Source organism: Struthio camelus, chromosome 4 (genome assembly GCF_040807025.1).
Source record: "Struthio camelus isolate bStrCam1 chromosome 4, bStrCam1.hap1, whole genome shotgun sequence".
Lineage (NCBI taxonomy): Eukaryota > Metazoa > Chordata > Aves > Struthioniformes > Struthionidae > Struthio > Struthio camelus.
The window spans coordinates 38648057-38675864 of NC_090945.1; the positions used below are offsets into that span (position 1 = coordinate 38648057).

Genomic DNA, 27808 nt, shown 5'->3' on the forward strand with positions numbered 1-27808 from the left:
GAGGAATAAATGAGCAATTTCTTTAATGTATTAAAATGTCACTGGGGCAAGTATGAATAAACATTTCTGAAATCCTTTTGCATAGTTCCTTCAACAGACAAATAGTGTTGATTTATTTTTTTCTTCAAGGGCAATAAAACTGTGACATTCATTCAAGGCTTAGTGCGGCCATAACTACAGATTAATGTGCTGGCTACTTCATCTTTATTCTGTCATCTCTCTGCAGCTTTATGGGGAAAGTAGGCTGACATGGTTATTAAATCTGGCAGCTGTGTTGTATGCACATGGGAAGCAAGTAGAGCACAGCATATAGAAAACGAGTAGCTTTCAGACGACAGCCTCCTTTTCACTGCTACTAGGCTTGAAAGGCAGCCTAAAAAGCTCTTTCTCTTTGTAATCAGCAGTCACTGGATCAGCGAGCAAATATCACAAACACATTGCAAATGTAAGTATTCCTTGCCTATGTGCTGCTTTCAGATTGCTAATTAAGGTTTCTACCTCAGTGTTCTGGCTGAGACGGCGGAGAGATGAAAGCTGAACTCGTTCTCGCAGGGAGTGCTGCTCTGCAGTACTGTTTTGGCTTTCAGTGCAAGAGCTACTGAGAGAAAGGCATACAAACAAATAGTTTGCAGTTGTGTTCGCTGATTTTTGGGATGTCTGTTTGCCGCTTCGTCTGCGAGGGGAGAAGTCAAGCAAATGCAGGGAGCGTTTCTAGATAGATGGTTTTCCGTTTAGATAATACGAGATACACAGTGAGAAAGCTCCTTCAGCATTAATAGACTGCTTGTGAACACACAGGAGAGAAATCTACCGTGTTTTTTTCACCTGGAATCTTTTCTTGAAAAATCCATAAACGCAGAACTGGACTTCTAATTAAGAAACTCGACAGTACCTTATGATTAGAAGCACAAACAAAATGTCATCCTAAGGGGGACCAGTAAGCCTGCATCTGAGCTGATAAGAACAATGAACATAGCACGGTGAGCGATGCATGTTTTTCACCAGTCTCTCACTCTGTACATGAAGAGGATCTTTATCTGCTCTATGGCATGAAGGCAGGATAGTATGGTGGTCAGAAAGCAGTGGAGTGGCAGGCTTCTCAGTGTTGCGATGATACCGTACAGAAGAGAATTGGTATTTGTTACTGTTTTTTAGTCTCATGGCACTGTAGAAACAGGATCTTGATTTTTAGAGCCTTCTTTCTAATTCAAAACTTCTGTAGTGCCATTGTCTTACTGAGTTTATAGCTGGTGAGCTCTTATTATGCTGTGAATGAAATGTGCTTATTGGAAACACTCTGTAATCAGTACCGAGTGCAAATGTCAGATAATTGCACAAGAAATGGAGGCTGTAGCCAATTTGTTTGAGTTGCTGTGTCACATTTCTTGCTTTATTTACAGGATTTGTTATTTCTTGGGGACCGTGATGGTACTGCAAGCGTTTTATGAGGCATGTGAAAATGCCATTATCACAGTTAACAGGTGACTGTCATGAACTGATTTGGAAGCAACTATTTATGTTGTATTTGTTGCTGCAAGTACAGGGCTCAACATACTTGTGGTATAACCCCCTTGATACCGCTGTTACAACACAGGTATATTTGACCAATCTGTTGTTTAGAAGCCACTTTTGCAAAACTTCATTCTCATCTTACAGATGTTTACATAGAAATGGGTCTTCATTGCAACAACTGAAAGGTGGTTTGGGGCGGCTGCTCTTCCTCTTGTATCTCCTTTTTTCCTCATAGACAAACAGAAATTCATAGCTTCCCTGAAACTTAGCTATGAAAATGGTCATTTTTGATGGCAGCTGGTGAAGCTAAGCTTCCCAAGGCTGAATGGCAGCCAGCCAACTGCTCAGACAAGTGGTGACCTTTCAGGACGATGTCTTTCACAAAAATGTCAAAATATTAAAATGGCAGACATCAAATGCCATGTGTGCAGGGAAAGGTTGTCAGCTGGCAGACTCTCAGCTGAAAGCAGTTAATCCACTGCTTGCCTGGATTAAACATTGAAAGCCCCTACATAAGTCCCTAAAACGTAGAGAAATCATTCATACGTGCCCTGAATCCTTTCAGAAGTTCTCCTGGGAAGATTTGGGACATAAACTGAAAAATTTCAGAGGTATTTTATTTAAAATCTGCTCAGGGATCTTTCTTACAGATGTCAAAAAAAAAAAAGCAGCTTTTTGCCTTTTCTGTTGCACTTTGCATCGTATACTAGTTTTCCTCTCAAATCTTTTATGCCTGATTATAAATTGATCTGGATGAAGCCTAGGCAAAGTTCACTGACAGGCTGAAGGATGGTGAGATTCTGACAGCATACGCACTGACTTTTTAGGCAAATCCTTGCTGAATGTTAAAGAACCCCTGCAGCTCTTGGTGCTGCAGCTCTGAGCTGGAGCCTCGCTTGCTGCTCTGTGCTTTAAGGCTTTGTAACTTTCTTCGAAGGTGCTGAACCCTGAGCATTCCCATGCTTGCTGGTGTGTCAGCATCCATCCCACAGATAGCTGTATACCCTGGTAAACAGCACAGAATTAGATCACTGAAACTGTGATTGCCTGCTTTGTTTCCCCTCCACGCTCGTAAATATTTTGAGGAGGTGCGAAACTGCCCGATCCTTTACCTCGGGCTGAGGAAAGCTGGGCAGTGTACATGGTTGATCAGGTAAAATCTTTTTACCTTGAGGTTGACCTCACCTGTAGACTAAGAAGGGGAATACCAGTCTATGCACCAGTCCAGTCCTGACTGGCCAGTTAGGAACTGGCTGTAGTTAAGAAAATTGTTAGTATTTCCCAAAGTGCAAAATGCAAGGTACACTGCCAACACAGGTACCCCCTGTAGATCTGTCAACAGCAAGACCAAATCCATCATCATTTACTAAGGTACTGAAAAGGAATATAGTCCTTTCCAGTGTTTGTTTCTTTTTTTTTTTTCCCTTCCCTTTCAGGACAGGAGTTCTGTGTCGCTTCAAGTTCTCTCTCTCTACAAGGAAATACACTTTCCATCTGTGTTTTAATGTCCTTCACCCCTATTCCTAGGGGACCCTCCTCACCACCTGACTCTTCAAAACTGAGAGCCTCACGTTCCTTGACCGCTTTCTTTTTCTGTAGACATAGAAAAGACTAAGTATCTCTGTTGGTCTTTTCTTTCCAGTCAATATTCTGGGATCACTCCTTCTCTCTCCTAATTCCTTACAAGAAGAATTATGAATCAAATGAGGTAGGTAAGGACAAATTCCCATAAACATCTTGCAGAAATTAATCCTTCCTTCCTTCTTTCCTTTCAGTGTTCTCCAAATTTCTATTTGCTTTTCCACAATCCTTTTTGTGATTTGAGATTTACTAAGACTTAAATCTGTTTGGAAGAATGGCAGTATGCTCATCTAGTTGAGGAATAACAAGGTAACTGAGGTACCAAGTAATATAACAAATTACAACAAAGGTATCTAGGTTTAAGTTTCGGAATTTGATCTTCAAACAGCAATCTTCATGTAGACGCAATCTATTTAATCTTCACCTGATAATTTTGAATAGCAAAATAGAGACATTACTTTTTTTTCTGTGGACTTTGCATGAGGAGAAAATCTGAGGAAAATAAATTAGTATGCTCATCAGCAGTTTTAATTTATTTTAAATCCAATTATACAAGGCTTAGTTGTTTCCTAAGAACCTGTGCAGTGTCAGACTATCAACAGATGCAAGTTAGTGAGGTCAGTTTATTAAACATTTGTCATTATATTTGATATGAAATTCTGACTGCAGCAATAGCATTATCATTTTATTCCACATAATAATATTATTATAACCTCTGGGAACACTACTGGAAGCTCACTGAACTAGGTACTGAATAGGACTAGAAGCTAATGTTTGGCCCTAGATTAGTTACAAGCTATTTTAAAACTAAAGCAAAAACTTAGCCAGAGGAGAAAGAAGCAGCAAATATTTCAAATATATGTGGACCAGCTGTCAAACCCCTTATCATACAGTTACCAGTTTTCTTGTTTGTCTTCTGTATCTGAATTTGGAATACAGATGTCAATGGTATGTTGTAAATGCATTGGTCATGAGCATACCAGAGTCTGCCTAGATTCGAGTTTGAGGTTATGTGTAATTAAAATAACAAAATTATATAACACTTAGTATGACCTTATTTCAAAATTATTTCTCTGATTCGCTGGCAGTACCTCCCTTAGGCTGTTAATGTTCAGCTATTAAGTTAATGAAGGATAGTAATTGAAATTAACTCAACTGACCAAAACATGACTGCAATCACAAAATAGTTGTGGGTCACCAATGAAGATTCACCTTAAAATCATTAGACTCTTTTATTATTAACTGAATGAATTATTAAGTTAATAAAATTTATGATGAACTTAATTGGTAGTGTAATAATATTCATTATTAATTTAATGAAGTGTGTTTACCTGTGGTTCTTTACACCATCTAAATTTAAATGTTCATTACTGGAATGAAACAGCAACAACATGACATATGATTATCAGACAGTAACCGACTCATCATGGATCATGTACTGTGATTCAGGCATCTGAAAAGTGGGGATCATAATACGGAATGAGAGTCCTTGTCTCTAATTTCTGTAAGACTAATTCTTCCCCATCTCTCTGCTCATCACCCATCATACAAGTAGATTTCAGGAGAAATCACACCTTTTCTGCTACCTTTTATTTGAAAGTTACGGTGTAAAGTAGGTGGCAGTTCTTGTACCCATAAATTAGGACTGAGACTGCCATCAGAACTCATTGAAAAAAACCCTCTCCTTTTATTTGAAAGTTATGGTGTAAAGTAGGTGGCAGTTCTTGTACCCATAAATTAGGACTGACTCTGCCATCAGAACTCATTGAAAAAAACCCTCTCATTTACAAAGACACATTATAATACACTATTCCATTCTGAAGGTTTTCATGTTTCATTTATTTGATTTATACACTCTGCTTTCATGTGGCAAGGCTATAGCATCTGAATACGTGCATTAATAACAGAGCAATATTGCATAACTATTTTTTCTGGACATTTTTATTGCACAAACCACTATGATTTCTAAGGACCATTTTTGTTCGGAGGACATAAACCTAGTTGTATATGCAGAAATAAAAATTCTAAAGAAGCCCAGGAACCAAGTTGCCGTTGGAAAGATACTATATCTTGAATTTCCTGACTCTTGTTGGTTGCAGTTTGAAATGATGCTTTGCAATAATATAGCCTTTTCCATTAATCCTGCAAGTTGTGTATCCGGGGTGACATATTCAAAATTAACAGTGAGCATTGATACCAGCTGAAATTTAAATATATTCTGACAGTGGCTCTGTTGTCTCTTCTATAAAGCAGTTGGAAGAATCTAAACGAATGCCAGCTGCTGAACATGAAGGGCTATTGTACTTATCAAATGTCTTTTCTTTCTTGCAAACAGGAACAATGAATAAAACAGTTCTGAAAGATTATTTGCAAGCATGCAATAAATCATAAATCCCTCTTGATCTTGATGGATAAAGTAGTATTTTATCAATCTGGTTAGCTAGTGTTTTGGGAGGATTTTGCAGAACTCATTAGTTCAGGAATAATAGGACAGGTGCCTCTTTTTTTTTTAATGGGACAATAATATAGTTCCCAAATGGATAAGCTAGAAGGTCGAAGGCAAAGTAATTTATCCTTGAGAGTGATCTGGATTACTGCTAAGAAGGCTGAGAAAGCCTATCCTATCATTCACTAATTTCAAAGCATTCCTGAAAGTGATAACTCGATTTTTAAAGATGGTAAATCAGAAGTAGCCAAATCAGTGCAGCTTGTTTGTCGTTCAGAAAGATGGGCAATCTTAATTTAAAGGCTTCAAAATATGGTGTCTCCTCTCTATATTTAGAGGAGTCTTTCGTGAAAGTTTTTCATTTTTTTGATTCAGTGGGAAGTCACTTGTTCAAGAAGCGTTGTTTAAGAACCAAGACCAGTCTACATACTGAAAGCAAGCTTTTTCTGTTGCATGCATTGCAATGAACCAACTAGGGTTGCATTCTTCTTCAAATACAGAGAGATTCATTGAAATACATGTCTTTGGCTCTGTCTTGGCAGAACACAAAGAAATGGTTACTCCTGGGTGCCAGGGCTAGTTTTTGAAAGAGAAGGATAGGGGTTGTGTTCTCTTGACATTCTGAGAGCTTGCCTACTGACAAATCTGAATCCAGAGGTGGTTGTAGCCTTGTTACAGTATGTACAGCCTTCAGACAGATTTTAAATTAGTCATTAGTTAATGCCGAGGCATTAGGTAATTGCTATGTAAAAGTGAATCAATGAGGCTGAAAATTGGTTAAAGAATTAAATCAACTAACACCCACATTATATTAGCATGTTTGGAGTTCCCAAGGCAATATACGTATTAACCCTGGCCCAAGATATAGCCATCCTACAAATAAATGTAACTCATAGTGCACATTCTCATGGCAAAGTTTTACCCTGACAGGGCTTCCAGCCATCATAGTGTTCCACCCAGTGGGATGGCCAAAGTCATTTTTCCCTGCAGAATGAAGGCTGTGCAATTTAAAATTGGAAACAAAGAATTTGTTCAGCTTATTTTGTTTTTAAGAGCATGCTGTGAGTAACAGAGTGAGGCTTGTAACATGGCTAGCTTTGTATCGTGCTTATAATGAATACCATTGCATGGACCTCAGAGGCCTTCTAAAAATCAATAATTATTGATGAGAAAAGAAGTAATTATTTTCATGGTAATTCCTAGGAGCTCGTGATGGTTTGCCTTCATCCTGACCTTGATTTTTTTTCATGCACTGAAATAGTAATTGCAGCTAGTTTTTTTTTTTTTTTTTTCCAGAAATACTCATTTCTTGGTCATCATCAGTGTAGGCAGGGAAGGATAACCATGCAAAACACTGTTATTTTTGTTGCTCAACAAACATGAGTTTATGCCCTTGGGGCAACAAAAGTCACAATGGCTTAAGGTAATCTTTTTTAAGAAATGGTTCTACCCTTAAAATATTTTCTGAAAAAAATTTTCTTTGCTTTATGTTTGAAGATTGGAGAACAGTTAGACACACAGGGGACATCACCTGAATGCAAGTGCAGTGGAAGGCAGTCAGAAGAAAGCTCTCTAGTGCTCCTTGATCCCCAGCCAACTAGCCCTAGAAGAAATTAGAGTTGATGTTTTGCAGCCCTAATTTACGGAACTGGGAAAAGGTTCCTTAGCTGCTTCAGTAAAAGAGACCCCACGCTACTGTGAGCCTATCCTCTGAAAAAGTCTTTTTCTTGAAATACACCTCCCCTCCATTTGTCACTGAGGGAAATTTGAGTGTGGCCAGAGCAAGAAGTGGCAAAACATCACTGTATCATCATCTGTGCTTCTGGTGATCTATTTAAATAAAAGTGTTTACTACAGAGAGCTCAAGAGAGCTTTTCAACCGATTGGTTTAATCAGGCACAGAGATTAAAAGTAGGAGTAGGGCTGCCTGTCGCATTGACAATGCAGTTCTCTAGATCAGTGGATTGTTGTCTCTTTACTGCACTGTCTGTCAATGGCTGCGTGTACAAATAAGTCCACAGTAGTTTGTTTATCTACTGATTCAGAACAGATGCTCAAATAGCACAACTTTAATGAAGGAAGAATTGATAAAGAGTGCAGCTGGGGTGTGGATGGTACAAGAAACTTTATCTGTCATTTTCCAAAAGGCGCTATGAATGGCTCTATTGTTGCTCCTAACAATTGTTAGCCATTTTATTTGCTATGGACAAAGTATGATCCCACTAAGAGCCAACTCGGAGAAATACAGTGACAAGGGAGTCTCTTTTTTCCATTCATTTGGCTTCATTCACTGCACAGATCCCGCTGGCTCGCTCTGGACCAAGACCTTCCACTACTGCTCACCAACAGAGGGGACACAGCCTGCAGCCCAGTTCCTGTCCACCGTGAGGTCTTGAAGCTGGCTAACTTCTCTCTAGATACTGGTACAATATGCAAGAAAAAGAACAATATTGACAGTGAGGATTTTTTATGGGGCAATATATAAAGGTACTGTCTTCTGAGAGAGCCACCTGTAGGAATACTTTTCCTCACATTAAAGCCTTCCCTTCAGTGCTTTGTGAATTGAATCTGATCTCTCTTGTTGAGCCGGTTTGATGTATCTTGTTTAACATTTTCCTCTGTTACGGGGCTTCTACTTACGCCCATCTCTGGTGCAGCCTTTTACATAAACTTGAGTAATGACAACTCTAGATGGCAACACAGAATATCTGAAACGTTTCTCGTTTTGGAACAAAATACCTACCTGAATGAGGTTTCTATTTTTATCTCTTTACGTGTTATCAATCTTCTCTTCCTTGTAATTGCTGATTCAGCCTTACTACATAGGAGAGTAGAAAACAATCTCAGGAATAGAGAAGAAAAGACTTCACAAAGAAATGATGTGCATTGTTTGGTTTCATCTAATCTAGAGATTTGTTCTAGTTGCTTGTTCCATTCAACAAAAAACTCAGTGCCCAAATCCAGGTGTGCGTTGTTCCTATAAGAGGTAGATGTTATGATGGTTTGTAGAATCACTTTTGAAAGAAAAAATAGTTGAGATTTGACCCATTAGCTGCTAATGCAACGAGGACGAAAGTCTTTAAATGGTGTCAAAAGCTAACAGCCCAAAGCAGGCTTTCTTCAAATATTAGTGAATTCTGTTAATGTGTTTAAAATAGTAAGACTAAAAATAGCTGCAAATGTACTCATATCAACCCATCTACAGCATAACAAAAATATTTTTAGGCTATCAGTGATATGCTACACAAATATTAGGAAAGGACAGAATGAAAGCTGCCTACATCATGTCAAAAATTCAGCAACCACATGAGTATGCATTAGGATGCAGTGAAGTTAGTATATGTTTTCATAGGGTTTAAAAAAAAGACATTCTCCTGGCATAAAGTTTCTCCCTATTGATTAGTGTTCAGGGTCTTATTACAAAGCATAGGATTTTGGGTGGTTCTTGGATAAAGGCACCAGAATATTTTTATGCTAAGCAATCTTTTTCCTTAGTCTTGTTCTCAGGAATAACTCCGTGATATTGGTTGAATTTTTTTTAACAATAAGGCAAACATCCCGCATGAAAAACTTTACCCCAGCTGCTAAGGACAGTCAATCTATTAACTGCTGAAAGCAGTTAATACAGGAACATGAGATTACCATGTTTACAGGTGACGCTATCAAAATACACCAAAAATGTACAAAAGGCAAAGAAGAAAATGCTGCTTGCGCAGATGATATGACATTTAGTAGCTGCGTGTGGCAAAGAGTTTCCTGAGTCTGGCTTTGACAAGATTTCTCAGAAGAAATCTGAATGGTGATTCATGCTGTTGGAGGATGGTGTTAAGAGTCTCTGTGGGTTCTTCCTGTCCTTAAAAGTGGTACTGGATTTTGCTGTACAGACTGAAATTACTGGGGATGAGGAAGGAAGGAAGATTTGGCCATACCTCTTCAGTTTCATTTTTTTGAAATGTTACTGGGGAAGTATAATTCTTTGCCTTATTGAAAAGTTAAACAGAGTCCTGAATCTGCAAATACTCCCTTTATGGAGTTGCACTGTATTGCAAAGTGCTTGTGTCTTGTTATTCCGAATTGGGTGCACTTTCTCATTTGTCGTCCTTAAATGAGGTGCTGCGTAGATTGGCTAGTCTCTTCTTTAGTCTGTTATTGTTCTGGAATCCTCTGGAATATCAAGGGGTTCACATGTGTTTTGTTTTGAGCATTATCATGTCTGGGGATGCCAGTGGGGATACGTTTCCTTTCTGCGTGACTTGTGCTTTTTGCTGTTTTACCTTTTTGCTGTTTTACCTGTCCTCACAATGACTAGGAAATAACTCTTTAAGGTAACTTAATTAATCCAAGCAATTGCTTAATTCTAGGAATTACCAGAGCCTCCTTCTGATCTGAGCTCTCTGTGAAGTCTCTTTCTGGTAGATCTTGAGTCAGAGAGCAACCAAGAGCTACCAATAGTCAATTCAAAGCAAGAAGCCTCATTTAGACATGCTGTATTGCTGATCTTGACAAACACACAAGAGAATACACAGCTATTTTCAAGGCCTGTTCACCCAAACAGTAGGCAGAGGCACAGTGCTTCTGTGCAGTGTTGCCTCACAAAAGATTTTGTTCCTTGCATGCAAATAGAATGGCAGTCTGCAGGCTATAATTTAATCCATGTTGCAGACAGGGTCAGCACAAAGGCCAGGGCAGGGAACTGGGCGGCATTAGGCAGCTGTGGCTGTTTAACGGAAATCAGGGAGTCCTAGCTCGAGGAAGGAGGCAGCATATTCATTACTTGTAGAGCAATGAGAAGACTGAGTGCTGAAAGAAATGCCTATTTTTTTTTAACAGCAGGTAAAAAATAAGAACTAAAAGCAGACCAAGGTGGAACTGATTTGATGTTACAATAAGAACATCATAGTGACACTGGATCCACGTTATAACAGAGATTTTACTTTTTTCTCATTCAGCATATCTTCAGAAAACCTATAACAATTCAGATGGCAACTGGATTGCTTTTGCATATATGTTTTTCTTTATTTGCCTGAGACAGAACACACAGTTTCCTCATGTTTGCTAATTAGGTAATATTACAAGAGATGTTAAGTTGTTTCCCCCAGATAACGTATGCAAGAAATCTATCTAGACATTTTTGTTTGAAAATAAAAAAGATATTATTTATTGGATTTTGGACTCACATTCAAATGACAAATTAAATATCATCATATTTAATTCCTAGTCCTGTCTTTTGGCCTTCCATACTAATTACACGTATGTTCTTATGTGCATTTTTCCCATAACTTACAGTTGCTGTATAAACATACAATCTTATACAAGTATTTTCTTATAGGAATTTGTTTTAAATACTTGCAAAACTCTCTCTCTGTATATTTAGGAAGTATTTCAGCATTTCATGAATTCCATATGTTTTCCAGTCAGTAAAACCATATCGACCAGGGCTACAGTCTTGTAGTATGCATCAGTTTAGTAGCTTTGCTTGAATTGAATAGACTGCATGGAAATGGGTAGTAGAATTAGTGCTTTCACTCTGCAGTAATCCATTTATCTACAAAATTCTTTGTTGTTCTTGCCTTTAATAAGAACACTTGTATGCTCCGCCTGCTGATATGGTCTGCTCTCTGTTTTTAACCAGATTCTTTCTGTTTGATTGCCTGAGGAGTTACTCTGGGAGTATTTTGACCCCCCAGTTCAGTTTTCTTAGGCTGCTATAAAATGATATGACATAACTGAATCCAGACAGGAAGTGGTTTGTTCCTAGTTGCATGGCAGCTTTAGCCATATGGTACGTGGATCAGGGGACGTATGTTTTCATTGGGTTCTCTTGCATGGCTAAAGTTTGTAATGTCTTCTCATATTAAGCTCCTCTTTCTTCCCCTCTCCTGCTGTTCTGAAGACCTCTACAATAAAGGCTTGCTTGGCAAACTAGCCTGGTCCCATTTTCATACGGGACTGGGTTATCGTTAGGAACCTAACTGGAGAATACATAGAACTCCTCAAAATTCTCTCGTATTAGCCAGTTATATAAGAATAATGAACACACAGACTTGTGGGCTTCTCTAAGCACACACCGCCGTCTTTAAAAGCTACCTTTAAAAGCATTTGTTCTCTCGAGTGAATGATTCTGACCTTTGTTGTGCCTCTGCAGTTGCATTTCAAGTGTTTAAATTATTTAAGTGTTTCCACAGCTAGGTAACTAGCACACTTTCTCTTGGTTTGCTGAGTGGCAAAGAGTTGTATAAGTAAAGCTGGGAGTAGCTTTTCATTGATATTCCCCCCTCCCGCTTCAGCAAGTAGATAGCAGATGTGAAATGCATGGGTAGTCTCATTCAAGGAGAGGTAAACTGCTGATCCACACTGGGAGCGGGGAGGGGTGAGGGGGACGAGCCATATCTGCCTGGGGACATGCAGAGCACTCTGGCCGTTATTCAGAGGAAGTGTGTGGGGAGTTAATTCCTTTTAGTTCCTGGCTAAATCCATGGCTGACCTCATTGATGTGGCAGTGAAATCAGCGGGAGTACTCACATGCTTAAGAGGAAAGCGCATATTAAAGTGCTTTCTTTGTACCAAGGTCACTGCATTGCTAATCTAAGCACTTCTCCTGTGACGGATAAATACCTCCTGGTCTCTGAGCATCCTTTGCTCTTGTCGAAGCAGAGGTTTGTTCCTGGGCCACAGAAGCAAGTGGGATGTTTACTGCTGAGTTCAATATGAGCAGAGTTATAATGGGAGCAGAAGCCACTGCTATCTTGAGGGCAGCCTTCTTATTAATCATATCTATTTGTTATATGATGGCAAGGTCTTCACAAAGGTCTTCCGAATACCTCCCCTGGCTCTTTTTTTGTGACCAGAGGCATCTCCGCTCACAGAGAAGTGTGAGGAACTAGGGAAGCTATTTCTTTTTCCTTTTAAACAAACCCGTGGTGTGGAGGCGATACCTAAGGAGGGAAATAGCGTGTTTTTCCATGCCAACTTGTCTATTTCAAAGATACTGCTAGAAATGTTTATATTATTATCTAGAGAAGCATTCCTTGGAGACAAGTCATCTTGTGCTGTTTGAAATGAGGGTGGATGTATGTGTTGCTGATGTTGGCGGCTCCTTTTGGAAGTACCTGATGCTCTGAATGTAGCTCTGATCCAAAGGCAAAACATTTGTCCTTCTGAAATATTTGTGTAAACTCTAAAGCTAATCATACCTAAGGGGTGTTTCAGCATTATTTAAAAAAAATCCCCCTGGAGGTGAACATGTAGCCCCTGAGCAAAAGTGGAATTTAAACCTTATGTCTAGATTCATTCAGAGAAACAGAGAAGTGACTGTACTGCAGTACAGCAGGGCTCAGAGTAGCTTTTAGCCAGCCCAGTTATTGTGGAATTCTAGTTGTGGCAGCATGGCATCTAGGACAGGCTACTTTGCTTCTTGGCTCACCTCTCTAGCACCTTAACAGCATGTATACTAGCTAGCTGTTTTAGAGCTAATTTTGCTTTCTTGCTGCTCTACTGTCACAGTACTGACAAACCTGGAGGCTCAAAAACTTTCTGAGACTACCAGACTCTTGTTTTTTGGTTCTCTGTTACAGAAAATGCCTAGTTCAATAGAATCCTCGTTTATGACCGACACATTCCAATGCTACAGAGTCACCATGAATAAATAATAGTAATAAACAAGGCCTCTCTAGCATATCACTTCACCCACTCTCGGAATAAATCTGGGTTCCAAAATACTTCCATGTTATTTGGAAGATTATGGTTACAAGGAATTTAGAGGAATAAGGAAGTAAAAAAAAATAAAGATGGAGCCATGTTATTGCCAAAGTGAAGCAAATGATGCCAGGGATGCTGTTGTCGTCAAGTGAAATGGGAAATCGAGGCACTAGTCTGAAAGTAAGTTAGAGTAGAGCTGAATGCCAAATAGAAGGCGTACGCAGGCCTAGTTTGTATGTAAAGACCTGTCCTGAGCCTGTGCTACGTGAGGCCCTTGAATCACCTCTTCTCGGGACATGGGACTGAGTGAAAATAGGTGAACTTGCAGAGGGGGAACTGAAGCTTGTGGATTTACTGGGCTTCATGTCCCCAAAGTTAATCGTTTCCCATGGAGGTGCCTCTTCTTCTATTAGTATATTTGTATTATGTTTGGAATGAACGACATTAGAAAATTTACAGAAAATTTTAATCCGTTGAGCTGGATGGAGAAGAAACATTTATGACCTGCTCTCCCAATGTAATTCTCAACCCACTGAGGTTCCCAGCACCCCAGTAAATCAAAGAAAGTCCAAATTAGAAGCATTAAATCATCCAGGATATTGTTGTTGGGAATAAAACCCTTCCTGACTAGTTATTCTGGGTTTATTGTCTCTAGAAGGCTATATTTCCTAAATAAAGGATGCAAGAAATAGTGGTTTGTATCTTCAGTGGTAGAAATTCAAAGCGATGTAGATGTATCCACACAGTAGTTCTGTGAAATAGGTAAGACATAATATTGCTAGAGAGAGGTATAAGAGTTGAAATGGCTAGTCTAGATCTAACTGGAAAGTCAGTGACAGTCAGACAAGATAGAAACTTTATGACAACTGTTGATATACATAGACTGTATAACCCTTCTTTCCTTCCATGCAAATTATAACGTTATAAATACTTCATATTTATGCATAGTTTGTATTCCAGGGTACAGCTAAACTTTTTATAATAGTCTGCTTCTTCATTATTGCTTTCATTAGAGAAACAAGTCTGTCGGCAATTTGGTATTATTTACACTATTAGGTTTTAGGTGGGTGTATCTATTTTGATCCAGCCCTTGGTGTGGCATTACTGACAAGCTTGAAGGAGACATGAAAAGGCTTGAACAGAGAGAGATTCTGAATGGGGAGCTGGCAGAAGAGGGGAGATGCCAGCAATCGCTAAGGAGTGCCGGGAGGAGCAGTTGCAGGCCTGACCTTGCTGTGCAGGGAGCCATGCAGAGTGAGGTGCCAGTGAGGAGAGTGGTTTCATTAAACCATTTGGAGCATAGGGATATTTCTTGCAGTCAGATGTGGTCTCCAGGGGTTCAGGCGCATCCCTAGAGTCTTTGCTGGCCCTTGCTTGAGCCTGTGAGGCACTGCAAAAGGGTTAAATATTTCCACAGTGTGTTGCTTGCTCTCTAATTAGGAAATGGTCCAAGAGCTCAAAGTTCAAAACGCACGTGGTCTGAGCTGGGATTAAGCCCAAGTTCCCATTGATTGCAGCCTAATATGTTAGTGTGCTACATCTGCACATTACCTTTCCCCCTTGCCGTTTCTGCCATTTGTTTTCCTTTATTTAAGAAAAATGAAACAATTCATCTACAGAGTTTAGCTTCTTTTGTCACTATCCAAATTCTTTAGTTGCTTGAGCTTGTGTGTTTTCTGGTAGTAACTTGTGACCCACTTTATAATTGAAACCAGGCCAGTAAAACATGACAGAAATTTTCTCACTCCGCTCTGTTCAGCAGGGTCTGCTGCTATTGCTGAGGAAGCAGGAGTCGTCTCCTCCCAGCAAAGTCACAGATAAGAACTGGTTGGGCTGATCCTCAGGAGGCCTCAGGTTCCCTGTCAGCCTCCTCAGGGGGGCTGCAAAAATGGCATCTAGCTGGAATTGCACTTTGAGAAGAAAGCATAGACAAGGGAAGAGGAGAGTGAGGCTAGGCTGGGGCCACAAAAAGGCAAAGGAAAAAAACAGTTTTGCCAAGCAAAGAATAAATGGTAGAAGCCAGCCATCTGGATGGCGCTGTTGAAGGGGACAGAGTTAAGAAGTTACCCCGTGGAGCCTGCAGTGTAGCATGTAGGCAGTTAAGTTCTGGTGATTCATAACCAAATACTTTGTGTTTTCAGTCATAGAAGATTTGCATGTTTCTTTTTTTGCCCCTGAGAATCATTCCCAAATCCAAATATTTTCCTGGGAAATCCAGTTATTACTATGTTTTCAGAAAATTGCATTTCATTAAGATGGAACCTCACTTTCCACTGGAAAATACATTTTAATAAAACATTTTAGTGTTTGCTGGAAATCAAACATGAGGCCACAGGAACTTTTGGGACCTTGCAATTTAAGAGCGGCATGGTTTTGGTGGTCGTAGTTTTAGGCCTCACCACAAAATGGATTGAGGTTTCTGGGGATGGCAGCCAGCTGTCTGCTTTAGAAAGAGAAGGTGGTGATCCCAATCCCCACCTCTTTTGCCCTCTTGCTTCCAGCCACACATGTTCATTGCTTCCCTTTGCAGGCTCTTGTGCTGTTTGACACCTCAGGAAGATGAGTCAGATCATCAGCCTGTCTGGAAAACACATCCAGCAATTTGAATTGGCTCTCTGAGCCTTCACACCTTTCCTGGAGCATGTGTAGGGGAGAGGACAGGCCTGTGCAGCTGGGGGAGGGAGGGGAGGATGGGGGACAGGACCACCCTTTTAGTAAAAGTGAGCTATTAAATCAGGCTGGTGATCTTGGGAAGCCTCACTCACAGATGGCACTTAGGTTTGCATCCTTGGCAGCGCTAGTCACAATTTTCCTGGGTCATACAAGGCTTAAGGACAAAGAGGCAGCTTCATCCTTGGCGTAATTGAACAAGTGAAGTCACAGGAGTTATACCCAGGGTGCCTTTTCAACATAGTCCACTAAATCTGGTCATTCTTGCTCTCTCTTTTGTTTATCTGTGGCTACACTAAATTAGCATCTTAAATTGCCATGGGAATCAGAGATGCAGTAGCTAGCTTTCTTTTTCTTCAGCCTCTACAAACAGTCCTTTCATAGCAGTTCAGGCCCTTTTCACAATCTCACATACAATGTTTGGGCAATTTATTCATACCCATCAAGGAATTTTGATGGCTAGCCTGTCTCTTAAAAATCTAACAGTGTAAGGTGCGTAGCATACGGTCAATAGAAAAGCACATACAATTTATACATGCAGATGGAACATCTCTTTTTCTGCTGTGACTTTTCACCCGTTTCTCTGCTGCTCCTCACCCTCATTCTGATGCATTTTTTTCTATATTTCGTGAAACATGTGGATTGTGGAAAAGAAAGGGAAATAAATGTCTTGATTTGATCAGGCAAGACATTCTGCATAGAGGACAAGGTGGAAAAAAAAAGAGGGCTTTATATGAAGGGAGAAGTGGGATGAAAAGACAGGCCTTGTTGTGATGAAGAACGCCGTGGGAGCTGATCAATAGGAAAGGAGAAAGTCTGAAAAGGCCTTGAAGCTCAGGACAAGAAAGCTTGGCTTTCATGGGTATGTGGGCAATGTGGTTGGAGTAAAGAACAAAAGGTGACCTCAGCTGCTGAATTTTCTAAGGAGGAGGGGAGAACAATGTAGGTGCATGGGGCGCAAGATCCAAGCTGAGCAGTGAAAATAAGTGGTGATCACACAGTAGGTCTGAGCAGAGATTTAGATTTTAGAAATATTAGAAGAAGAAAGCTGTAGTAAAACAATGATGTTAGTGTGGACAGTGTAGGGTTAATTAAGCAGGAAGTCTGGATGAAAGCATAAGCAGCGTAGGTTATACTTGGGTGGAAGCTGATGGAGCCACGTGACTGCACTAGAATCTCAGATACCGTTAAAGTGAAGAACGTGTCAAGTATGCCTCACTGTGAAGAAAAACTTGCAAACACGACCCAAGCGTGTTGTGCTGCAGTGATATGTGCCAGAACTCACGCGCAGCCTGTCAGCAGTAGCCCCAGAGCTGCGATATGCCTGTCCCTCTGAACGACGTGCTAATATCTGCATCTGCTTCTGCAGGAGGCTCAGCTCCTTTACCAAAGCCGAGGGGGAGGGAAATGACTTGTGCTAGAGCTATAAGGACAGTAAAGGATGTGGTGTGATTGGATTGCCTTAATTTGCACCCAGAAAAATGATCTTAAAATTAGGAGCTGTCAAGGCAATTAATGCAGTATGCCTGAAACAGAGGCTAAAATATGGGATCAGAGGGAAGCAGAAAGCAAAAAATTAGAAAGGCGCAGCTATAAATTATTGGCATAAAAGTCCTACAGGAACCTGCACAAGCAATAGTAACAGCTAGATAGAATATGTAAAGGGGAATAGGAGGATAAGAAGTAGGCTGCCTTGAGAGCCTGAGAGAGGAAGAGGTGGATGCTGAGAGAGGAATTAATCAGAAGGGTCAGAGAAAAAATAGTGGATGCCCAAAGATGGCATGAGTTTTAAGGAGGATCTTCATTATTTCCAAAGCAGAAAAGAGCTCAAAGAGGATGAGGCTGAAGTACAAAGCATGATATTTATCCAGGGAGTTATTATAAGAGATTTGATGAGACTGATTTTGGTGGCAGGCGGGCCTGGCAGCCAAACTAGAAGAATAAGAAAGTAGGACAGAGCTGGGATGAAACGAGATCAATAGCTGTAAGCAGCATATTCAATTAACTAGGAACAATTCAATTCAAACAAGAAAAGAGATAGGAACATGGGGAGACGGGATCACAGTTGAATTTCTTTGGCTGAGGCAAGATCAGAAGAAGCTTAAATTTCAGAGAATATTCACTTCGTGCAGTACCTCTTCTGTCTCTTTGTTGAGATCACTAAACTGACACAGAAGTACTCGCTTCTGCACTGCGTTACCTCTCTGTGAAATGATGGCTGGGGGTGAGCAGAGGGGAGACCCTGCACCTCCACTTTTGGCAGCAATAATTTGCTAGATCAGCTTGGTTGTCTCATAGAAAACTCACCCTGAGGCGCCTAAGGCGTGTCTGTGATTTTGGGGAGAACAGGACTAAAAGCACAAGCAGTTAAGATGGAGGCAAAGGGAAGCAACGGTACAGGCTGATGGTGAAGGTTAGGGGGTCTGGTCCAGAAGGTCAGGGAAAGGTATTTGTGACAAACAACAAGTAAGAAAACTCAGCTTCAGGAAACAAAGTGTGTTAATAAGGATAAGAAGAAGGGCAGAGAGAAGAAAAGTCAGAGACTTTGCAGGTGAAACTTTTCTACAGTGAGTATGGGCTGATCTTAATTTACAGTATTTTATTTTTTCATTGACCTAAAAGCAGAACCATGCATCAGTGATGCTGGTGGGTTTTGTAAAAGCAATTACATGTATGCGCAGGAAATATGTGCTTTCCCTGAAGTGACTTATTGATTTTTTTTTTCCTTCCGCCCTAAGCATTTTATTGCTTAGCAGTGAGCCATCAAGCACTCGTCCTTCCTAGTCAGCCCGTCTCTCTCCCCTGCTTCAGAATGAAACACAATATCTTGAACACCCAGCATGAGAAGAGGCTAATCATTGGCTCGCATTGCGGCCGGCAAGGCAGGCCCGCCTCTTTGGCTTGTGCTGACAAGCTGTTTATGTTTGTGCAAGGCCACCCTTTAACTCAGCCGCCTGATGGCCATAATGGGACCAACTGTCTGAACGCTGCAGGGAGCTAAATCTCCTGATCAGAGGCACAGTGAATTTCAGCCTCTGATACTCCTGAATGGACTCTATGAAACCTTAGTAAGTAGTCTTCTATGTCATTATGGCTTTTCTCATATGGTTAAGGATAGATGTTTTAGCTAGATTGGTAGAAATTATCATTTACAGCAGCAGCTATTAAAATATTTTCCTCCACTGGAAGTAAAAGAGCAGCTACTTTGTATGCAGTGTCATGTCTACAAGGACTACACTATTTCAAATGAAACCTTCCTGGGAGGCAAGAGGAAAGACGTTAACAGGGACACAACCCATTTAAACTTGCCACGGATTTTTTTTTTTATAGGACTTCAATTAATCAGCATCTAGTTCTCTTTAGCTGCATTTCCAGTATTTGATCACCCAGTGGTGTTCTGAAACGTAGTAGTTTTTGCAAAGTCGTAAGTAATGTTGTTCAGAAGAGTGTGAAAGGGCTAGAGAGGGGACATTATAAAATTAATGCTGCTTAAAATGCTGATAGATGCTGTTGTATTCTAAGATATACTCCTAGTAGTAAAAGAGTAAAATCGTAATCAGAGATTTCAGTACCCTTTGTTGGTCACTTTTAGGAAATGATCACAGTTCCATGGATCAAAAAGACTGTGGAGATGGCATGAGTTTGACTTTTTGTGTCTTTAATATGTCCTTTCTGGTGTTCAGAATTTTAAGTGTTTGGACCTTCACCTTAATAATACATTGCAAGTATTGATGGACTTCTCAGACTTTCTCTTTCACTCTTTTCATCTGCAAAGTAAATCTTAACTGTCCCTATCAGGGCTAGAGACTAAGCAGAATCTCAGGACGAGTCTGCCCCTGAAATTTTGGCAAGTTTGTGTCCAGATTTCATTTGGTGGCTGGAGCTCATCTCCATTTCTTCATTTTATAAATGAAGAAAGTAATAATGCAATAGGCTAAGTAACTTTCCCGAAAGACCACAGAGCAAAGTAACAGCACTCAACAGTCTAGTGCTCAGGTCACTGGACTACATTCTCTCTTTTTCTCGCTTTCATTTATTTTACAAATCCTTTTGGACAATGCTAGCAATAATTTCTAGGGATGTGTGTGTGCACCTCACACGGTTTGGATTGAGTGAGAGAAATACTTCATGCTTTGGCTGCTTATCCAAACATACAAAACTGTATGGGAAGCCTCAATCAGACCAGACTGCAGCAATATATTTCATGCTTCCTTCTTTTGGCCTTTCTGGAAATGTACTATATGGCACCATGACAGCACTTAAGTACCGCTAGGATGGCCCTTCCACCAGGATACTTCTGCTTCAGTTCCCTTCTGAACCAGAAGTGCCAGGATCTCCACAAAATTCAGCTGAAGATACCTAGGGGGGGAGAAAAAAGACTATCACTGAAAAAAGGATATTCATGATATCTCTTTTTAAAGTCACAGGAATGATTTTACTTCATCAATGAAGTTTCATTCAGCTCTTTCTTAGCCTTTCTTAGCCTATGAATCATGTGAAAAGATGAAAGAAATTCCCAAGAGATGGCTGATGCTGTGGTCTTTCCATGTTGCCTAACTTGCCCTCTGCGCTGCTTGTGTTTTGAGGCTGTGCACAGCTTCCACAGACACAATGATTCGGTCTGGAGACCCCTGGCTCAACTCTCCTTCTCATCTATAATGCTTTTAAGGACTGCTCCATTCAATGAGTCTTGAATTGCAGCGGGCCAGTCAAGCAATATTATCTATGTGAAATACTGGCTAAGAGACATTTAGACAGGAACCTTCAAGTAAAGCTGGCCAAATTATGGGCAGCCATTTCACTTAGTACATTTTAACTAGATGGGACTTAATGTTCAGCTTTTAGATTTAGCCTCTTCTACAGCAATATGGCATATGCATGGTAGTGTGTGAACTAAAGCTAATTATAGCAATAAGCTCCTCCTGTGCCAGGCAGTGAACACGAGCCAGAGGTTTTCATTCACTCTCTCTAAGTAGCAGATAGATACTAAGCCTTGAATAGTAAAGATGAAAATGGAATTGTGTTTTGTCTATAGATCATGAAACCAGGACCTGAGTTCTTAAGTAACAATAAGAGCAATGAGAAATCAGGCAGAAATGCACACCTAGGAGTTTTTGCTGTGTTCTCACACTACACAGGAATAATCAATATGCTCACCGCACTGGCTCTCTCTCAATTAAAGAAAGAATCCCCTTGTGCATCACAGGCTCAGCATGGCTTGGCTTGCTCTGTAGGGGCAGATTGTACCTGTTTGATTTACATCCGGGTAAACAGGCAGCAGATTAAAATTGATTTGTCTTCCTTCCAGAGAGATAATTTTCAAGATGTATTCATGGAGGTTGCTAAAACAGGGCACTGAATCAACATCCTTCATTAAAAAAAAAAACAAAAAAACAAACAAAAAAAACCCCCACCTGACTGCTGTGTACTGCTTATGTGGTAATTGTACTTTGTGATTCTGAGGTGATGGGCAGTTTGTGAAAACAAAGCAATTTACTAATACTCATTAACTGAGCTTTCAGGCCTGGGAAGCAGATAAGCATATCATCCTCAGTTTACAAAAGGGGGAAATGAAGTCTGCAAGAGAGCTGGAAAGAGAACTAAGGTCTCCTTCCCACGGCTGTGTTTTTACTGCAAGTCATTTTCTTCCTCTGGCTCTATAGGTGTGCTCCATGCTGACTGTGGGATCCTCTGCCAATATTTACCTGTGTTTAAGTCTTCAGTCTGTAGGCACATTTGCAATTTTCACCCTACTGTTCAGTATTAATTTGGGATTGATTGGAACCCTGACCTCTTACTACTGCTTCCAAAATATACTTACGGTTGCGAAATTGCATGGCCTGTAAAGTTGAGCCTGGTCTACTAGATTTCCCTTTCTTTGCCCTTGACGTGTCAGACGAGCTCCCAAACCAGAGAGCTCGTGAGAAAGGACAGCTCTCTAGATTAAGAAGAGGTGATTTTGATTTTCTTTAAGTTTTGAGTTACTGGAGTTGTAATTTATGACACTCTGAGCATTCAAATCTTTAGTGAAAAGAGGAGGCTTTAAGGATGCTTTTCATCTCAGGGCTTCAGCTTATTAGCAGGTGCTGTGCTGATGTGTCTTATATGATTGACCTTTATCAGACAAGAGATAGCTGTGAGTGAAATACCACATCTGTCCAGATCCAGTCAATTCTTTGGGCCTGACTAGAAAACTGAATTGGTAGGTAGCACAGAAAAAGTCTGGGTGCCCAAAGGAAGCAGTGACAGCCTTCTGTCCGACTGGGGTAGATGTCCTCATAAAATCACTCACCATCAGGTCTCTGTGGGGAATAGAGGGTTAGGTTTGCAAACAACCCCTCCTCAGCCACCCTGGACAGGTTGTCCTTTCTCTTAAATCTGAACCTTCTGACTACTGTCCTCCATTCACCTACACCTGTGAAAGTTTTTAAAATCTTTCATTATGTTTTCTTCTTTCAGGTCCGTTTTCCAAACTAGCAGAATAATGGGTCTTAGGTCCTTTTCTAGGTAAGGGATGTTGTTGCCAGTCAAGCTGAACATATTGCTGGGTTCCAAAAAATGAAAACCATACTAAGCATGTAGCCTTTTTTATTAAAAAAAAAAAAATGCAGTAAGGGTGTGGTACTCAGATTTCACTTGTACATCAAAAGCAGGGGGTCTCCTCTACTCTCTGTGTTTTGTTTTGGTAGTATTACTCAGAGCCAGCACTGCACTTGGGGAAAAAATGGGATTGCAAGGCAGGTTATACAGGCAAAATTCACCCCTAAAGGACAGAGGAAATTTCTCAACCAGGAATTTGTTACAGGTCCAGTTCTGTAGGGTGTCTTGCCTGTGATAAAATGGAAAACACAGTTCAAGAAAGAAAGTAAAAGTGACCATTTTCTACCTTCCTTGACTGTGGCAGAGAGTGAATTGCAGTGGCTGAACAGCCATCAGGTCTCTGCTGGCTTCAGTCTGTATTTACTAGAACGTACCAGTTGCTTCAACATCTCTCCCTCCTGTCCTACGTGCCTGGCCTTCCAGCTGGCCAGGAATGCTGAAGGAAACGGGCAACAGCAGCATACAGATGCTTATCTGGCTGTGCTCTAGCGCCTATGCTGAGATGTTCCCTTGACCTCTCTAGGCAACTCCTAATCTTTCCTCTTACTGGAATCACTACCTTACAGAACTGGGCTGTCTGCATTGCTGCTTTGAGTGTGTGTGAGAGGCACAGTTCTGTGAACCGCCTCCTTTTAGGGCACTTACGGAAATGGTATAAAATTAATTGCAGCCTCCAGGTGGCCCAGCCAGATTCCTCTTTCTAGTTCACCTCTCCCAGGCCCAGAAAGCAAATTGTGTCCCAGTATGTGCTCAAGTAGGCAGGAAATATTATAGATGCCACTGCTCCTTCATCCATAAAGGAGCTTTAAATATTTCCATTTCCTTCCTTTTTGCCTGTGTAGCTGGGCCAAGGGTCTAAGAAAAGCAGCAATTTAAGCACCTAGCATAAAATGTCCCTAATTGAGTGGGCAGCTTGCTGTGTTCTGTCCTGGCTGCTGCTGTCTAAAAAAATTACTGTGGCTGTCATCAGGCTTTCCCTCTTATCGCCGCTGGATCCCAGCATGTGGAGCTGAGAAGCATAGTACACGTTAAGCTTCAAGGCTTGCACCACGGTTTTCCTCATGAAATCAAATCATGCTGGGGCTCACTTTCTTCCTGACCTCCTCCTTATGCAGCTTCTTCAGATGTCACTTTACTTTACATTCCCTAAGGTATAGTATAATATCCTAATGTACCCTAACAGTCAGATGTTATTGTCTATTACAGTAATATCCGGGCATGAAGTTCTGCAGGTCTTACTCTGGCAAAACTCCTGCTAAAGGCAATAGGAGGACTGGTTACTTAAAGGCGGAAACAGGACTGTGAGAATTACAGTCTTTTCTGGTATATTTGTTTTTCAGTTCTACTTCTGATTGGGATGCTTAACTTTAGGGTGGTACCTTTAGCCTTCTTTTCAATTAGTTTTTGACTGTGTAATAGCAAGTTGATGTGTATTTGATGCAGTTAATATTAACTCTAGCATTGCAGTGGCTGAACTTTCAGCATCTTTCAGTTTTCAGACATAGCGTTCATGAGGCCCTCTTCTAAAGCAATCTTCCTGATTCTCTTCATTTTCCCCATCGTTTTCTCCTGATATTCCCTGTTCTGTGTCACTTTGAAATCTGTGCTCGATTCTCATGTATATCTGTGCTCGATTCTCATGGGACCTAGAGCTATATCAAAACATTTGCTTGGTTCCCTGTGTCCAAGGAAAATATCACCCTGTCCCTCTCAAATACACAGATGGAAGTGTGTGAGCCAGGATGACTGGCTCTGACAACAAAAAAGAGGATACAGGCACGGGAAGAGATGATCACACGTGTAGGGAAAGTAGTAGGGCCAGCATTCTTGTATATGCTTTCAATTCTCTAAATTAGGGTGTCATCAGCAGAGGTTCCTTCTAGTTCCACCTGCCCCAAAGCCCTGCACAACCTTGAGCCCCTCACCAATTTACTCTGGCTTTTAGTGCCTCCTAGCCCTCAGCCTCACCCAGAGCCCTCTTCTCCAGCTTTTGGCAGCGTGGAGAGTGTTGTTCCTCACTCCTTACAGCCCATGCCCCCAGGCCCTCCAACCTTAGCCTCTCTGTTTTTCTGCCCTTACCTATCTCCTCCTACCCTAGAGCTTTGTTCCCAGGCCTTCTAGATCCCATCCTTCGGAACCTCTCCGCTCCATCACTTTTAAGAAACTCATTCTGCTTGCCTCACAGCCCTTAAACAGCTCCCCTGGAGCCCTTCACTCCCTGCCAAATTCTCTTCCTACTCTCAGTCCCCCCCTGACTGAAGTCCAGTTTTTGCAATATGAAAAACAGGGAACTATTTATTTTCCTCCCGAATCTCAGGTTCTTCTGTGCAAAGGTCTCAGCATACCTTCTTTTTCCTCTTTCTCCTTGCACTCAAAAGGCTGAAAAGTAAGATGGTTCGGGCTACAGCAGGCATATACTAGCCCTTTGTATGCTGTTAAGAATGGATAGCTCCAGGCAAGGTCTAAGGTCTTAGAAAGACTAAGCCAGGAAACTTAAGCATGGTATATTTCTTTTTTAGAAAATGTAGCCCTTTCTGTTCCTCTTGACAAACAAGTTGTCTGGTGTGCAACACACATCTTGCGAACCAACTTCAGCCCCACAGCTGCTTGTGAACTGTTTGCTGTGATTCTTCATGTGCTCATATCCTTGTGTTATTGGTCACATGGTAACCGTTCTGATTCTTGGATGAATGATGTTTACAAACAAAAAGAGAGATTTGCACACGTTACTTTTGGTTCAGAACTTTTCGTGAATGCAGCTATATGAAAATGTATTGTGTCAGTGTTTCCTGAATACTTGCTTTTGAAAGAAAGCTAATTACATGAATGAAAGTTTGTGCCAAACAGTAATACTGGGAAGTCACAGCTTTTACAGGAGCCTAGGTTGGTGGTTAATTTCTGAGGGTAGCAAACTAGGACTCATGGCAGTACAGAGCAGAATCGTGAGCCTGGCACAAACTGAGTGTATGCTGGTATTTAAGGGTCATGATTGTCACAGAAGTGGGACTTCCAGCTTGAAGTGAGATTGCAGTCAAAAGCAATGTGGGGCTTATTTGCTGTATTGTGGTATATTTTCATGAGCAGCTTGGCTGAGCAAATGGCTCACAGTCTTCCTTCTTCCCTTGCTCCTGTCCATAAAGCCCCACCTGTGAGCCGATTCACCTCACTCACCCAGCAGAAAATTGTTCCATTTGTCATGGGTTAATTTTCTGTCAGCAGATGGACTGTATCCATTCACTGGGAATCTGACAAGCACCTCAGTGCAAGGTAAGAAACGGGAGCGTGCAGCCACGGGTGGGAAGGAAAATAGGGACCTTTGGAAACAGCCTGATGTTTGTCTCTTGAAATTACTTTCTTTTAATATTTGATCTTCTCTGATGAGCACCACTGGCACAAATGCATTGCATGCTGTTTGCTTGCTTGTCTGTAAGCTTAAAGAGGACAAAGAAGTATCCAGCCATTAACTCCTGCGCTTTGGGCTTCAGGGTAGGGAAAAAAGGACTTGCCATTCCAGCTCTCTTAGTAAGCAAAAGGTCTCTGGGTCACCAAAGCTCTCAAAATGAGATAACGTGCCCCACGCAAGTCTAGGTCTCTGAAATCACAGGTATTAGTGAGAGTTGATAGTAAAAAAGTTATTTAGTGCTATGCTTATTCTCTCTCTTTTTTTCTGGGGACAGCTGGGGCTACTGCAGGCTATGGTAGAAATTTCAGCAGCCTTGGGGCTTCTGCATCAAGGTTATACTGCATTCATTTCTGTGTGAGCTGTGTATTTGCTTTCTGTGGGAAAAAAAGTGATACATTATAATGCAAAAATACCAAAAGCACTGAAACACCCCAATCCTCATCTAACTGTTGGAGCAGGTTGCAGAGGATTATCACAGTAGATTATCTCTTCTGACTGTCATCTGAAGATTACATACCTTTCTGGAGACCTTAGTCAAACTCACATCTCTAGGTGCCCAGCTGGAGTATTGGAGTGAAATACACAGTATGAGAAGCAGATTAAGTAAACAGAAGATCAGCATCTGAAGCCAGATCCAACTTATTCTATGGAATGGCAATAAGGAAAACTTCACCAAGATATTGAAGAGAAAGAGCTTTAAAATGCCTGGCAGTAAAATGATTTATAGTATTACAGCGGATGCTTCCTTAAAAAATGTGTTACTGTCAGTGCCAAAATCTGCATTATTGTATTTAATCAACAGAAAGTGAACTGAAGCTTCACCTTGAGCTTGAGCTCCTCCAAGAGTAGATTTATTTCAGTTTATCACGCTTGTGGTTTTTAAGTCTGCACAAAGCCTGCCAGCTTGTTTGCATCAGAAGATTCATCTACGACTTCAGCTATGACCGACTTAAAATTTGCATAAACATATTTAAAATCACACACCAGGTAGACTCAACTGTTACAAATGAAATGTGAATACCTAGCTGGAGTGCATCCCTGGCTTGCTGATCTGCCATCCTGAGCTTCAACTGTTCTGGCGTATTCAGAGATTTAAATTAAATTGCAAGGTGTATTCTACACCAAACCCAAACCTTTCACTGTCGCTTTCTCAGTATGTCAACTGCAAAAGAACAGGATGGAGAATAAATTGTTTTCATCTATATCTTTGCAGTTCAGCTAGTTGAAAACGATTGCCTTAGACTAAATGGGAGCAGAATCCAATCTGAGAGAGAGAGACGTATGTTGTCACCTACTGTGTACCACAACCTGTCCTCCACTGACTGAGAGGGGCACTTTTTTTTCTTATTTTAAGGAACCTACAATGCAGCTCAAAAAAACCCCTTTCAAGAATGAAGTTGCATATAACCAGCATAATCAAGTTCTGAGCTTCGTCCTTCTGAGCTGTTGTCCTATCAGGTCTTGGTGAAAAAATCAGGGTCACTTTCTGCTTACAGGGAAAATAATGGGGTTGTTTGGTAGCTGGCATTTAAAAACATGGTAGATGGAAGCTGCCATTTTTCTGAGAAGGAAAGTTGTTCCTAGCAGATTGGTTTTCCTATCTGATCTTTCCCCATTGCAGTCTTTCCTGGATGAAGCCCTCTACAGTATGTTTTCTTTCATCGGCAACCTGATGGGTATCTTCCATCTCAGTTTCTCCAGAGAACTGACATCCTTAGAAAGATAAGACCAGGCCTGCAGAAGAAGAAGGTACCTGTGCTAGATAGGAATTGTGCTTGGAGGCCCCAGAGTTCAAAGAGCCAGAGTGTGAGAAACTGTAGCAAATGATGCCTCGGCAATATCAAGGAAATGATCGCATGCAACAGCTTGTGGGGGGACACAAAACCAGCCTGACCAGA

The 27808-nt window shown here is 41.0% G+C and overlaps 1 protein-coding gene across 11 annotated transcripts in view; it reads left to right on the forward strand.

Annotated features, from left to right (window-relative positions):
• Window positions 1-281: 281 nt before the first annotated feature.
• TRIM2 (tripartite motif containing 2) overlaps window positions 282-27808 on the forward strand; it is a 92770-nt gene continuing 65243 nt past the window's right edge. For 2 of the 11 annotated variants that reach the window (XM_068942330.1, XM_068942323.1), the window contains exon 1: window positions 18856-18975. The gene's annotated coding sequence lies outside the window, so the exon portion shown is untranslated. The other 9 variants (XM_068942326.1, XM_068942328.1, XM_068942333.1 and 6 more) reach the window with 9 other exon arrangements.